This window comes from Marmota flaviventris, chromosome 5 (genome assembly GCF_047511675.1).
Source record: "Marmota flaviventris isolate mMarFla1 chromosome 5, mMarFla1.hap1, whole genome shotgun sequence".
In the NCBI taxonomy this organism is placed as follows: Eukaryota; Metazoa; Chordata; class Mammalia; order Rodentia; family Sciuridae; genus Marmota; species Marmota flaviventris.
Window position 1 is genome coordinate 135,075,166 of NC_092502.1, and position 14,103 is coordinate 135,089,268.

General features: G+C 32.8%; 1 protein-coding gene across 2 annotated transcripts in view; it reads right to left on the reverse strand.

The window, feature by feature from the left end:
• The window catches only part of Cdh12 (cadherin 12), a 659,985-nt gene extending 646,120 nt beyond the window's left edge, over positions 1-13,865 (reverse strand). For both annotated transcript variants that reach the window (XM_071611883.1, XM_071611880.1), the window contains exon 1: positions 13,822-13,865. The gene's annotated coding sequence lies outside the window, so the exon portion shown is untranslated. The remainder of the gene's footprint in view (positions 1-13,821) is intronic.
• Positions 13,866-14,103: the final 238 nt, after the last annotated feature.

Genomic DNA, 14,103 nt, shown 5'->3' on the forward strand with positions numbered 1-14,103 from the left:
TTAATACTTCTTCAAATACTGTATTCCAGCCAGATTGAGGTAATGGAAATTAAAAAGTTTGTTTATGAATTTCCAAGGGGGACAGCACATTTACTGATGATATTCCTTATTATCAGAAGTCACAGTTAAAAGAGCCTGACAGAGCACAGAGCTGTGCCATGGAGAATATTTTCCTTACTTCTTAGTTTATGGAATGTGCAGAAACAAAAACAAAAACAAAACAAAACAAAAAAAAAAAAAAAAAAAAAAAAAACAACAACAACAACAAAAGAAGGACAAGAGCTCTGGGGAGAAGATATTCAGTGAAGGAAATAATAGGAAGCCCAATATTCACTACTGCATGTCTTTCTAATCCTACAATTCACCTATTCCATTTTTTTTCCATTTCCTAAAACCCCTTCTCTTTGGTATTCCTCTACCATCATGCAGCTCCTGTTCTAATTTCGTTAGTCAAAATATTTCTCATCCTGTAAGATCTGTTTCAAGGGCTAACTCCTCCCAAGTGCAACTTCTGTTCTCCTAAGAAGTCAGCAATAATTTTGCATTTCCTACATCATGCAACTCCTTGCCCAATACACTCTTAAACAATCACTGATGCGTATTTGTTATCGTGACAGAAGTGCAAAACTGGTTCCTGACAATCATTTGATGTCATGTTCTCTCCCATCTTGTGCAACCACTCCATTCACCCTGGCTTTCTTTTCTGTTCCTCAAGTTTCCAAACCTTGTCCTTCCCGTTCCACCAGTTCTTACTCCCCATGGTAATCTCTCCTGGTATTTCATGTCATCAAAAATGCATTCTGATTATTTATATCTTGGTTTAAATGACTTTATTTCAAAGACAGTTTTTCTAACCATCAATCTGATTTAAACTCCCAGTCTCTCTGTAGTATGTCAACTTCAACTTGCTTGATTGGCTTTATCATACTTTATTAGTCTTTATTCAGTTTTTGTACATTAATTATTCATTTGTTGATTTTATGTCATACTCAACCATGCAAACACCAGGAGAGCAGAAGAAACATAAGTTTGTTTAAGTCTATCCCCAGGCACCTAAATCAGCTCATGGGATTGTTGGAAAATTTTTAAATGGATGAATGAATATAATAAATTTCATTATGTATGAATGTATGAATATATGCTAGAGAATATGATTATTTCTAAGAATAGGTTTAAAATACAGGGAATACACACCATCTCAAAGATGCTATTATCATTGAAACTAGAATTAAAATGCTGAATTTCATAGAAAAGATTCAATTTCTTACTTTATCTAAATTATTCTTCCATAGTTTTAATTTGAAATTCCAAATATATACATGTGTTTCCTCTGATATCTTCTTGTCAAGAGGAACATATTTCTACATTTTTAGCAGAGCTAGCCATATGATCCAAAACAAGAAATATAAATATCTGGTGCTTTAAGAAAACTTGGAACCAAGTTGTAATTTCTTCTTTCTCTAGGCTGAAAACTTAACATTTTGTGTTAACTTTTTAATCTAAACTAATAGTTCACTTTAGTCACTTTAAGCAGATGTGACTATGGAATACTCGAAATTTGTCTAATATAACTAAGAAACTGAATTCTTAATTTTTTGAAAGGTTACTTAAATTTAAATCTAAAAATTGAATCAGTTTAGGACTGCGGTTGTATTTCAGTAGTAGAGCACTTGCCTTGCACCTGTGAGGTACTGGGTTTGATCCCCAGCACTACATAAAAAACTAAATAAACAAAAAATATAAGTACTTTCTATCTACAACTAAAAATGTTTTTTTTAAATGGGTCAGTTTAAATATTTCCTATAAGAAAATTGAAAATGACTTTGTTGATAGTAATAAATTCACTTCATATTTTTAAAATCTCACTCAATCTTATTCATATAAACACATCACCATGTGTGGCACAAGACCTGATGTTATGTGCACTTTGGCTTTTGGAGAAAATCAGGACGAATCTGAAATCCTAGTGGCAAGTTCTGCTTCCTATGATGTGCCAAGAAATAAATTCCCCTAGCCAAAGGACCCTCCTTATGAAGGGTACTAGCAGTGATATCCGATTATCTCTAAGGAGCAAATCCCTGACAGCCACAGGGTAATTCAGACAAGCCAATTAGGTCCCCCTGAGGTACCAGGGTAACTGCTTTCTCTTTTTTTTTATAATAAACATGTGCTATTTTAATGTACAATAATTTAATGTTAAGCATCAGAAAAGTAGCATACCATATAATGGGGAGTTAGAAAGATGACATGATAAAATGATTAGAATTCAAGTAAGAGAGAAAGAGAGAGGGAAAGAAGGAATAGATAAGGGAAGAATGCAGGGTAGGAGGGGACACAGATAACTTAAGAGTTTTTTGCAGTTATTACAGAGTATAAAAATATGCATTTGTGAATGGACTATGAAGCACTGCTGTACAGAATACTTCTAGATTTGAAAATAATTTAAACTTCAGCTATATTTTTTTTCATTCTGAAGGTCTTATTTGAGATCAAACATTTATGTTTCTTGCTTCATTTTTGGTACATATTAATTATAGAATAAGTCTGTTGCTATTGACACTACACAGCCAATCTCCCATAACTCACTCTTGTTTTCTATTTCCAACTGCAATCTCCATATTGCCTTGCACGAATTAATGTCCTCACCTGGGCTGTGAATATATATGTTTAATAATCTGCTGGCCTTTTCATCTGGCCAGTGTTAGCTGTTCAAACTCAGATGTTTTTGCCTTAGAGCCAGCAATACCCTGTTTGACAGTCTCCAAGGAAGAAAATATTTTTGCAGGCCACTGAGAATGTTCTTAGTTCCATTCCCAGAGATCAGAATAGTTTTTGCTCCTCCAATCACATCCAACATAGTTTAAACATGCATGTCTCTATAAAAATTTACCTTCTGCTTAACATGATTCCTGTGACCTTCAACTAAACTTTGGACTTATACTAGTTTATCAGGGTGAAATGACTCAATAGAAATATTTCATGTTGGTATGTTGAGTGAGAAGAAGATTGTTAGTAACTACATAGCCAAGGTCCTGCAGCCCACAGTAATGTCTGAGAATGTGTCATTGAGAAGAATGGGGCAGGGATCAAAATGAAACCAGTAGACTTTGAAACAAACCTGAAATTTAATATCAAATACAGATAAGCAAACAGCTAATAAAGCCATGTGATAAGATGGTTAAAATAAAAGACATTTAACAAAGAATTTGGGGATAAGGGAGACATATGACTGGAACATCATCTTGGATGTCAGAAATGGGATGATGCAGGTGATGAAGAATAGCAGGGGGCACATGAGAAGGCAGGTCTGGACAAAGTATAGTTACATAAAATTCCCACAGGCTAGGAATGTGGTTGAGGAACTGAGGTTTGGAGCTCATATGATTTTGCATGGTTCACAGTATGGGGAAAAGACTGAAAAAAAGCTGACAAAACAAAGACTATACCATGATGAGCCTTTGAAGACATAAAAGGTCAGGATAAATTTATCACTGGAATTTGCCCACTTGTGCTCCGCAAACTCAAGGAGTACTGAGGGATAAGACTCGAGAACTTGATTTAAGGAATATTATACCCCATGTGTTCATGCCAAGTCTCACTATTCCCTATCTTTAGGAATACCCATATTGTTTTGAAAGAAAATGTGATGATAATTAAACTATCAGAAGGCCACAATGCAGTACCTTACACCATGAAAGAAATACCAGTTGCACAGATGAAACTCCCCTTTGCACCACTGAAGAAGCATTATCCTGTATTTCACCCCTTTTGTCAGACTCCAGGGATATACAGGACATATGCTTTCTGTCTGACTTCAAACATGTGCTTAGAAGGCAGGCATCCCTTGGGGCAAGAGGAAGAATAGATTTCAAACAACGTGGAAAAAACAGAATAAATATAGTGTTTAAAAATGACTTTCTCCATCTGTCTCATCATATGCAGCAAAAACTTTAAAGGAGCATTCAGCTCTTCACAGGATCATTCCTTGAAATTGTTCAGTGAAACTGTTTTGAACATTGATTATGATAATCAGCTCTTCATGTGTGGAAAAGAATTATTAAAAGTGAGAAAACAATAGGATATTCCTGTAGATATCAATTCAATTTAAGAAGATAGAAGTAAATATGTTCTTAGGAAATGATTTATTGTGCTCAAGGACCTCACATCTATCTAGTTTAAGTAGCAACTTTCATAAGAGAACGGTGTCTTATGATAAAAAATGTCTATGAAATATGTTTGAAAAGTTGTGAGATATATATGCATGCAGCATAGACACATATGTATACATATACATATGTATCAGAAGCATCTATTCAAGACATTTCAAAAATTGCGTTATAAGAAATGCACTTTTAAAAAATAAAAAAGCCACTTTTTGAAAAAAACCCCACACCAATAATGTAGTGGAATCTTTGAAAAGAAATATTACCTGATTATGAGAGTCTTAAATGTCTACAATAAAAGTTAGTCATTGTCTCCTGACATCAGAGAAATAGAGAAAAAGGAAACATTTCATCCTCTCCAAATCCCAGAGGAAAACAAAAAATATAACTTACTTAGTTAAAAAAAATAAACTGCTTTATTACTGGCCAGACACTGTTCCAAGTATTTATAAATCATGTGTGAAAATTTTAACTTACATCATCCTTATAACAACTATAGCAGAAGCATGTATTCTTAGACATGCAATACTGCACATGAGAAAAATGGGGCAGGGATCAAGATGAAACCAGTAGACTTTGAAACAAACCTGAAATTTAATATCAAATACAGATAAGCAAACAGCTAATAAAGCCATGTGATAAGATGGTTAAAATAAAAGACATTTAACAAAGAATTTGGGGATAAGGGAGATATACAGGTGAAGGGAGGGAGGCATAGAACAGGCCCCCATGCACACTCTGATAAATAGCTAATGTGGATTGGAACCTAGACAATCCCACAGAAAGTCTCTAACATGATCTCTGTAAGTAGGTGCCACATCTAGCCACTGCAACTGAAACTATCCAGGCAACATTAAAGGCCCAGTGGAGAAGACACAAGTCTGTTAATAGTGTGGTAAACTACATTTTTCATTTTGATTTTAAAGACATAGAAATGTGAGGTTTTTAAAACTGAGTTTACATGATCTGGGAAAAGTTATAAAACATAATGTGAAAGTGTTTTGATCTGTGTCACTCTGTTACAATCACTCCTAGGTCATTTGAAATGTATGCGACAATTTGTTTTTTGTGAATTTTGACCCTTGAACCATAAGTATGTTTCTAATTGCTTCAAAATAACACAAAAATGCAAAACAAATCTTTTTTCAGAGATTTCTTAAAATCTACTGCCTTGATGTTAAAAATGAACCTTATCTTATATTCATCACACTCTCATCAAAATTTTGCTCACTATTCATTCCATCAACACTGGTTCAGTCAACATAAAAATTGGAATCCACACTGTGATTCCAATGGTCATTTTTCAGCACTAATTTGTTTTTTCTTGATTTCAAGCTACCGCTTTACTTATTTATTCTCCTGCATTTAACCATTTTTTTTTTGGTCTTTTCTTCATGCCCTTGATCTTTTTATTGAAATGCTTCAGAGCCAACTTCTTGCATCTCACTCCTTATCTAATTATCTTCCATTTGTGACCTAATTCCACATCAAGTTAATTATATCATTTTGTGGTGCCTGGTTTTTGATCCTATCTCTGTCATTCACCAGTTGTATGATTTAGAAAATGTAACTTTCCCCCCTAGTCTCATGTTCCTCATCTGTGAAATGAGGAGAATATTAATTTTGCCTGTCTCATACAGCTCTTTTGAGTCCATTAAAAGAGCAAATAATACATACCAAAATCTTACAGCACCTAATAGAAAGAGAACATTACGTGTTTCTGAATAAATGAGTCTGGGTCAACATCATATCATTTATCTGTCAGGATGAACTCACCACAAAATTTCATATAAATATATCTAACTGCCTAGTCAACATTTCTTCTTAGATTCCTAAGGCAACACAGATTTTATATCCTAGGCTAATGACAAAATCATCCTTCTGTTGCTCAGGCCATATATGATGTAATACTGGAGACCTCCTATTTTTATCACCAAATTATTTTGTCTCAATCCTTTTAGTTCTTTCCACTAGTCTTGATATATTCCTATTCCCAGCTAATCTCATTGTTCACCTGCGTAGTTGTAATTTATTTAAATATGGTACCGTCATTCTACCCTGTTCCCAAACAGCATATCATCACCTCTATCACCAGGTAAGTCCTCTGAGAAAAAAATGCATCATGCATGGTGTGGCTCTGCTCAGTTCCACTGCTTCCCATGCCCAGAAAAAAAATCCTTACACTGTTCTGCAAAGCCCACAGTCTGTAAAATCTTATGTCCTACAGATTTTCTACCCTCTCTCCCAGTTTTAGTTACACTGGTCCTCTTGTTGGTTTTTAATTGTACATATGAAATATGTCCCACATTAGTGACTTGACATGTATGGTTATTTTGGCAGTCTCTTCTTCAGATATTTTTGCATCTGGCTTACACATTTCTTTCAAGTCTTTTCAAATGTTATTTTATTGGGAAGATGTTCTCTAAAGATGCTTTCAAAATTTACAAACCACCACACCATTTCCCTTCCTTTTGCAATAAAGCAATTGCCTAGTACCATTTTGAATTTTCTCTTGTGTGTGTGTGTGTGTGTGTGTGTGTGTGTAGTTTTCTGTAAAATTATTTTTCTTTAATCTAAATATTAGGTAGTTTAGTTGATTGCTTTTTGTTCTCATCACAATAATGCAAGCATCAGAATTGTCAGTAACTTTTAATAATATTTTTGATGCATTTATTGACACCCAGAGAAGGTTCTTGGAATAAGTAATATGTAGACTGCTTTCAAGAACTATTTATGAATAGAATCTATAATCCATTCTCAAAACCAAAGCATTTGGATTTTTTATAGATGAAGTAAAATTACTGTGAATAAAATAAAGTAGAAATATAATTATCATTAGCTTTAATGTCATTGACTTCATAAAGGCATTTGAAAGATAGACATATAAGAATACCTACATTTTACATATAAATTATTTCTGTCTAATATATTCTTTTCATCTTCAAAATTTAAATTTTTAATTCACAGGGCTGGGGTTGTGGCTCAGTGGTAGGGTGCTCGCCTAGCATGCACAAGGCACTGGGTTTGATCCTCAGCATCACATAAAATGTAAAATAAAGATATTGTGTCCACCTGAAACTTAAGGTTAATACTTTTAAAAAACTTTTCAATTCACAAATAATAGTTGAACATAGGGCACAATTTGATTTTTGATACATGCATACATACTGAGATAAGTAAAGTTAATTACTCCTATTTTACAATTTATATATTGAGACAAATAATTTGTTATTTTTCAGTGGTAGTGCATCATTGATTAGTAGATTCTGGGGCCCAGAATTTTGTGGCTAAATAATACTTGTTACTATGAATTTAAAAGTAATTTAGTCTATTTTTTGTCCACATATACACAGTAAATTTCATCATTTGTTTATCTTAGTACTCAGTCTTTTTTTATATGGCAGAAAACACATATGAGTCCCCATGTTCTGTGTCTCCTTCTCTAGAAAGGTAACTGGTAAATACAGCACACTCTTGTAAGAAAACAAAGTAACAACTAACAGTAATGATATGTGTTATGATTTGAATGTGTGAAGTGCTCAAAAGTTCTTATGTTAAAGCATGAGGCAAAATGATTAGATCACAAGATAAAAATGGTACCCTGATCAGAGGATTAATCCATTTGATGAATTACTTATCTGAATGGATTACCAGGTGGTAACTTAGGCAGTTGGGGTGTCGCTGAAGGAATCGGGTCACTGGTATGTTTTCCCTGGCTCCTCCTGCTCTCTCTCTGTCTGCTTCCTGGCTACCATGAGCTGAGTAGCTTTCCTCTGCCATGCCCTTCTTTCATGATATTCCAAGTCACTCTGGGCCCAGAGCAATGTTGTTGGTCAACCATGGACTGAAACTCTGAAACTGAGATTCCCAAATAAACTTTCCTCCTGTAAGTTGTTTTTGTCAGGTATATTGATCAAAATGTAAAGAAAAGATGATTGATATAATGCACAATATAACAAAGTCAGTATACTCTCAAATCATCATAATATCTTCAATGAAAGCATAACATATTTAAATTATCTTTCCTAAGGAAGGAAAAGTAGTAGTAAAAAAGTTATTTAAATACAGTACTAGAGTATTGTAATATTGCCTAGCAAATTGAAAGGATGGTTATTTTCCCCCCACATTGAGTATAGGGTATGTATATTCAGCACAGAAACTGCTAAAATTTTAATATTTTAGTTTCTGCTATGTTTTACAACCTGTCTTCAAAGATTGAGCAGCACAGCCATCTCTCTATAAAGAAAGAAAAAGAAATAATTATATGCTACTCTGTATTAATTATATACTACAGTTCTCCTTAACTAAAATAATTAATTAAAGACTACATTAGAAAAATTTTAAAAAAATTGTAGCTGGGCATGGTGGAGCATGTCTAGAATCCCAGAACTCAGAAGGATGTGGCAGAAAGATCTCAAGTTTCAGGCTAGCCTGGGAAACTTTGCAAGACCCTGTCTCAAAACAAACAAATGGGGCTGAGGATGTAGATCAGAAGTAAAGTGCTCTGTGGTTCAATCCCCAGTACCAAAACAAACAAATAAACAAAAGAATATTTGCCAAGGGATATTTGATATTAAACTATGGAATCAGATACTGAAATCTATTTGTGTCCTACAAAACAGGGTCATAATTGTCCTTCAATAAGTGATTACATTATTTTTTTCACCAGCCTTGTGTTTTTGTAGAATTAGCAAATTCAGTTTTATCATGAATTTGATTTAAAAGAAGACTGGAAAAACTAATAAATCAGTATTTTTTTAAACCTTTAAAATTTGATTATAGTTCCAATTTTCTGCAGAAAACAAAACCTCTCACTGTGTATTATTTACTCATTTCCATCCAAAGACCTTTGATTAGAATAATTTTTCAAATATAAACAATTAGTAACACACCATTTATTTACTGAATTTCATAGCAGAGAGCCAGCTGTCTGCATCTCCTTCACTTGACTACTCTTAAGCTAGAATTTTCTCATAACATGCCACCATTTAAAAATGTTCAGCTAAACATGACAATCTTCATAGACTAGTTATTAGTAAGGTTATTTTCTATGAACTGTCCAAGAGGAAATAAGCTCAATGTAAGAAAATTATTAATATCTGGGTATAATTTGACTCAATTTATATATTGCCCTCAAATATTTCTTATCACTCAAAGAATTTAGTTTGTTGTGGAAGAGGCCTCTTTTTAATAAACTTTAAAATTATGTTCTACTAACTTGCAAATGGGAGGTCGAGACTAATTGAGACAATCCTTTAAAACCCTGACACCTTTATCCCTGTACTGAGATTCTATGCTCTGTATGGTCTGATACTTGGCTTTCCTGTATTGTCTTAGGAGGTTAGGAAGATGAATGCTCATTGCTTTTAATCCTCATCATGATTTATGAGCCTCTCGGTATCCTTTCCCTAGAGCAGCTACAACTGTGTGGCTGTTCTGCCTGCTGCTTAAATTACACAGACATCTGCAAAGTAAATTATGGATTGTTGTCCCGTAGACCATAACCAAGCATTCTCTTCATCTCTCTTGCAGTATTTTTTTATTTTAATAAAACAAAGAGCTTGTATGCAGTTACTTGCTTATGTACTAAGGAAATTCTAAGTTAACCTGAATGATAGCACACTGTCCCAGGTCATGACCTGTCACACAGTATCAAAACAGCATGACATAAAAGCAGGGTAATGTCAAAGATTTATGAAACAAACAACAAATTTCTCGTTTATTTATGTCTCTCATATTTATTTAAAGGATAGCATAAGAGCCACAGAAACAGAGTGACTTTTAAACTTAATTGAATATATGTTCCATGGAATTAAACACCCTTATTTTCTATGGAAGATTTAATAGCATCTTGTGACCTATGATTCTTTAAAATTAAAAATAAAATAAAATAAACAAAGAAATACCAAATTAAATAAAGGCAAATTCATGAAAGATGGGATAGCATTTTTAGATTTTTTTTTCCTGCTTATATTGCCTGTAGTAAACTTGCTTAATAACCCTGGAGTTTTGCAGCCACTGTGAGGAACTGGAACATCTATTTTTTGAATAAAAAGTCTGACAGAGTCTAAGTGGAAGTAGTTAACTGCTTCTGTATTTTCCTTTCTTTCCCATCCTTGTTATTCTAAGTGGATGATGAATCATAGTTCCCAATGACAAGTCCACTGTGAAATTCTAATAGGCATGTCTCAAGTTATTAACCTTTGACAATTGCCAAAATTAGAAGTATCCCCACATTTTTTTTCTTCAGATGTGCTAATTACAAGCCAAACAATATCTCCTCAGGGAGAAATGGCACTAACAAAATGTACAAGATGATTTCTGCTTGTGGTTTACAAAGTACATTTTTTTCAAAAGACAGATGGCTCTGCAATTCTTTTTTTTTTTTTTTTTTTTTTTTTTTTTGAACCCTATTGTCAACTCAGCAGGGTGCTATGAGCACTAAAACCATAAATGCTCAAATCCACCCCTGGCTGAGCAGCTCAGCCATTCCCTCTGTGTTTCCATCAGTTTCTGTTTCACCTCATCACTGTTGAGATTTGGTGTTCACTGAGGGTCAAGACCTGGTATTCACACCAATGCCCTGAAGACTTGAGTTTTAAAAGATATATCCTTTATCTGTGTATTTGTGTCAGCCAACAGCTCATTTCCAAAACTTTCCTTAGGCTGATACCCTTCGTCTCATCTTCAACATGCAATATCCATGAATCCTGAAGAATTCTATTCACTTAAAACACTATACTCTTTAAATGTATCTCTAGACAAATAAATGTCTTAAATACAAATTGCATACACATACTTTTCTCAAATATTTTACTGGATAGAATAATGAAACTACATTATTAATTAATAAAATTAATTTGTGCTCTCAAAATATCAGAAACAGGTGATCTCCCAATACAGTGGAAACAATTATCCTCTTAAATACACACATGTAGGAACAGACAGGTATACACACCTGTTCAGATTGTTTTTCTACATTCAAAAAGGAAACAAGAGCAACAAAACATGATTCCACAGCACAAACCACATAAAACCCACAGGTCAGACATTTTAAAATTTCATTCAAGTTTCTTCATTACCTAGGCCTACTCTTGTAGATTTATCTGTCAAATAGTCTCATATTTGATACACATTTCTTTTTCTACCTCTTCAAAGCCTTTAAAATTCACCAATCATAAAATAATAGTAAAAATCTTCATGACTTATATATCTATATCCTTTTTTATATGCATTTTTCTCCATTTCTCTTTACAGTTCAGCCAAAATTCTCCATCTCTGTTTTCCTACCCATTTCAACCATTACAGACAGAAAAAATGCTGACATTATATTTATTTTTTGTATTATAGGGGAAAAAAAAGCATATTCTATAATTTATTAAAGACTGCTATTTGACCACAAAAAAGGTTATGGTTTCATTTCCTTTAATGTATGATACACAATCAATTAATACCTACCAGAGAATCATGAATATACCTGAGAAGTGGGTAAAACAAAAGGCAAGTTTTGTAAAATGTTAATAGAAGAACATTCCCTTCTATCATTGTTCAAGAAATAATTTGTAAAGTTGGTGGTGGGATTGTAAATGGGCCCCAGGGAGTTTTTCTTTTCAAAATTAAATTATCGAAAAGACAATGAATTTCACTTAAAAAAAACTTTAAAGCTATTTGATTATACATATGAATCTTCACTGTTATCCAATGTCACTCTATTTTATTATGACATTTCAGTGACATTATTTTCCAGATCTATTTTCATGTATGAAGTTTGCTCCTTATATGAAAAGGAAAAAAAAGAAACAGTAAGTTATTGTCTCATAATGTCTTCTGTTTTAATATGAATTGTATTATAGGTGAAAAGGTGTGAACATACTAATTTCTTTACATTTATTATGTTTAAATCATTCTACATCAAATAATTATTCATGTCTTTTATTTATTTTTAACTTTAGGTTTAGCACAGGAAGAACCAAAGGAGAGTTGAGAAAAGTGTTCTCCTGCTCTTATATTTGGACCTTTAGATGACTTAATGCTTTATAAAGCTTCAGAAGAAGTGTTGCATTCATCATTAGAATGAGGCGGAGGCAGTGTTCAGTGATAAGCTTCTTGCTTACCACATTCGAGACCCTAAATTCAATACTAGCACAACCAAATAAGTAAAAATAGATAAATAATAATAAATTAGAACCGTTTGAAATTAATTAATTAATTTATTTTATAAAGGAGAGAGAGAGAGAATCTTTTTATTTTTTTTTTTGTAGATGGACACAACACAATACCTTTTATTTTTATGTGGCGCTGAGAATCGAACCCCGGGTCCTGCCCATGCTAGGCGAGCGCTCTACCACTGAGCCACAATCCCAGCATGAAATTAATTTATTATTCATGGTTGTACCACACATAATATTTAGGTTGCTATAATCATTGGCTGTGCAAGAAGAACAAGTTGCCCATTATAGGAATTAAATTAGAATTATTAATCTCTCTTATTCTGTGTATAGAATATATATATATATATATATATATACACACACACACACACACACACAAAATCTGTAATAAAACCCTCACTCTAAAGCTATTAAAGTGCAAATATGTTAAAATGATTCAATTTTTCTGTAATTCAAGGATTTGGAAATATCAAGATTGAAAAATTTTAAATATTAATGAAAAATTGATGGTCAAAAATGATGAGCACAGGTGATAGATACTGTAATATCTGAGATACAAAAAGGTTGATTACATCTTCTAATCTTGAAAATTTATCTAAATTTTGTGTTTGTTTAGGAACTTGAGATTTGTTGATATAAAATAAATATGTATTTTGTATTTAGTGAATAGGGACAGGAACCAAGTTTAAACAAATATCACAGTAAGATTTAGAAGACATATTAGTTTATACATGCTGGCCTTATCTCCTTAGCCTTTTCTTTTTGAGTTGTTAAATTAATGATTGATTCTAATCGATTACTGATTGGGAACTGAGAATATCGAGGTTATTTTGAACTACATCCTAAGAATAGACTCTCCTATATCCAGATGGGGAGTGTTAGCATGGCTCTTTAATTATTGTGTCCATGTGGATTAACTGTAAGAGTTAAATATCAGGGTTCAGATCTTTGCCTTCAGCAAAGGAAAAGCAGCTTGCAATTGCCAGCAAAGGAAACAATTGCATAGTATGAGCCATATTAATATTTATAAAGGCAAGATAATTTGTGACTTTGAATCTGTTTTCTGAATGAGAGCTTCATATGATGTTTGCCTTTGAAATGAGACACATCCAATTTAACAAATGTAATATCTGCTAATTATGAAAGAGTTGTCAAAGTATCATGGAAACAGAATATAAAAGAGGGAAATTAGTTTATGGTTTTTAAGAGGCAAATAACTATTAGGTCTTCTCATATCTGCATACAAATAAAGAGCATGATAAAAATACAATATGGAATTAAAACATATAGACTCCTTGATAAAGAAAGATTACTAAAGTTTCATAATTTTGTAGTGTTTTTGTCAACCATCTATAGTACAATCAATATTTTACTATTTCAATTTATATTGAAATATGTTTAAATAAATCTTAAATGTAATGTAAAATTTGAAGTATTTATTAAGAGCTTAAAATCACACATTTTTATAAGATTTAATTGCAACCTACCTTTAAAACAGCTTGCATCCTTTAAAAGTCCAAACTGCTACTCTATTCCAATTTGACTATGTTCCCCAGTAGAGCCAGTCAGTCAAGTAACTGAGCTAGAAAAAAAAAAAAAGCCATATACAAAATTTGAATTTTAACTATTTGTGATATTTATTTTTGAGTACATTTTACATATATTTAAAATTTGTCAAGACAATAAAGAGAGTTATTGTGTATCACACACTCAATTTACATTATTATTAGCATCTTGTACAACAAGGGTACATTTCTTACTACTTTAAA